Raw genomic sequence first — 2,405 nt, 5'->3', positions numbered from 1 at the left:
TCGGCTCCCTGCAACCTCCACCTCCTGGGTTCAAGCGATTCTCCTGCCTCAGCCCTCCCAAGTATCTGGGATTACAGGTGCATGCCACCATGCCATGCTAATTTTGGTATTTTTAGCAGAGACATTGGCCCTGCTGGTCTCAAACTCCTGACCTTAGGTGATCCACCCACCTCCTCCCAAAGTGCTGGGATTACAGGTGTGAGCCACCGTGCCTGGCCTATTTGCTACTTTTCAGCTCCTTTACTGATTCTTTCTCTTCTGCTCAAACTACAAATCAAATGTAATTCCTATTTATAAAAAGCGATAGATTCCTATCACACTAAGAAAGAAAATTTAACTTCTTTACCTGAAATTCTTATATGATCTAGTCCCTGCCTACCTCTGCAATCTTGATTGTATACCATTCTTGCCCTCTCACACTGTTTCAGACTGACTTGCTTTTTCTCTCTTCCAAAAATGTGTCAAGCTGTTCCCTCTACCTGGATTGCTTTTCCTCCAGATCTTTAAATCATCTCTTTCTTATCATTCAGGACTCAATATAAGTGTCACCTACCCAGAACGGCTTTTCATGAGCAGGTTATCAATGTTGCTGCCTAGTAATTTGCTACTTTTGTCATTTTTAAAATAACATTGTCACTATTCAGTAGTTTCTTTTATATCAGTTTAGTCCTTTTTGTCTCTGTTTAGTAGAATATGCAATCCACTAGAACAGAGATGCTCTCTGTCCATCTCACTATTGATTACAAGCAAATAAAGATCAATAAACATTTGTCAGATAAATGGTGCCATGTGGGGGCTTGGAGAAAATACACACAGATGAGTTTGTTGCTTCCTGATTGCATGAAGATTACAATATAGTAGGAGGAATTCGTGATTTTTTTTTAGTGTAATCACAATTACACTAACAGCAGAAAATAACCACTCTGTCTCAACTGAACCCTGGGGTAAAACTAGAATAATTCAAATCTTGGCTTTCTAACTTAACAAATATGGCTATGAAAAAATCATTTTCCCCTATTGGGTGAGGCTGTCACAAAATAATATTTCCAATCTTTTTAAAAACATGATGTACAATTATTTTGTAATGATGAATGGGGTAAACACAGGGATAAACTAAAGGTAAACATAAGAGGTTGCTCTAGAACCAAGATATCTTGCCAGGGTGCTTCAGATCCCCTACAACCTTACCTTGTTACACTAATTACTACTGGAATTTCTCTGAACAGGTATTTGAGACTCCTAGCCTGCTAGTCTGCTGCTTAGAACATTTTGGTATGTAATACAAGAGTGAAGAAACAAGTTTGGGACATTCCCTGTTACTTTCTGGCAAACATGCTGTCCCTACTTGCAAAACTAGTGTTTAGCACCTATCCGTCTAGCTCTTAGGTGTTCAAACTCTATGGCAGGTGTACAGAAATATATTAGGATGGCTGGATCACAATCCAAATGCATGAGCATTTTTATCCCAGGCTTCATATTTTCCAAGCCTCAACATTTTAGAACACTATAAAGTCACTTCTTTTTACTTAGTCTTTCTAGATTTTCACGCTGCATTTTCAAGTGAAGCAATTTAGAATAAAATGACTATGTATCTATTTTGTGTGTGGAATCTATACTGCCTATCATGCCTTTGACATTCCAGAGCTTATAATGGTTGATAAAACTCTTTCTGCCATGAGGCCAAAAATGGAAACATTAAAATTCAGAGTTGTCCTTGACAGTCATGTTGAGTCTGTGTTTTCTGAGTTATATAAGGCAGGACTGGGAACATTTTAAATGTGTCAGCCAGGAATATTTCAAATAATAATTAAAATGATAATGTGGTGGCCAATGCATCATAACTTCGGTGTTCTGAATTTAGCCAGTTCTTTTCAGTCATTCAATATGAGTATGTGTAATTACATATATTATAAGATTGTCATGCCATACTCTTCACATTTTTACATGTAAGTTGTTATTTTCACAATTTTAACATATTTTAGTTAAGAAATGTAAGAAAAACATGGTTTGATCCATGAAATGAATCCAACTCCTATTGAATCTTTTAAAGCATATGTGATCAAACATACTATTTTCTCTGTTACTTAGTTGTTCTGATTTTGTTTCTTTTATCTATTTGTTTTATAATCGGAAATGGCATTCTTGTCATATTGATCAAGGGTTTATATTTTATGCAGCGCAGAAGTGATAACATAAAGTACCACCAAAGCTAGCTGTGAGGCGATAGCATTAAAATCAAACACAAGAACCATCCAGACTTATGGTGAGTAGAAGGAAATAAAGTAACAGGGTAAAAGCTCTCTACAGTAAGAATGTTGAAGAGTCCAGAGTACTAGAGTAGATTTGCATAAATTGCATTTGATTTAATCTTATTTCCAGTATCTCTTCACCTCTATAACTTTTTT

General features: G+C 36.3%; 1 protein-coding gene across 7 annotated transcripts in view; it reads right to left on the bottom strand.

Moving 5' to 3' along the window:
• The window catches only part of DMD (dystrophin), a 2,133,401-nt gene that overhangs the window by 1,522,497 nt on the left and 608,499 nt on the right, over window positions 1-2,405 (bottom strand). The gene's annotated exons all lie outside the window — the stretch shown is intronic.

Source organism: Cebus imitator, unplaced genomic scaffold, assembly GCF_001604975.1.
Source record: "Cebus imitator isolate Cc_AM_T3 unplaced genomic scaffold, Cebus_imitator-1.0 Scaffold208, whole genome shotgun sequence".
NCBI classification, from domain to species: Eukaryota; Metazoa; Chordata; class Mammalia; order Primates; family Cebidae; genus Cebus; species Cebus imitator.
The sequence above is the reverse complement of the archived record's forward strand: the minus strand, read 5'-3'. Positions and strand labels throughout refer to the sequence as shown.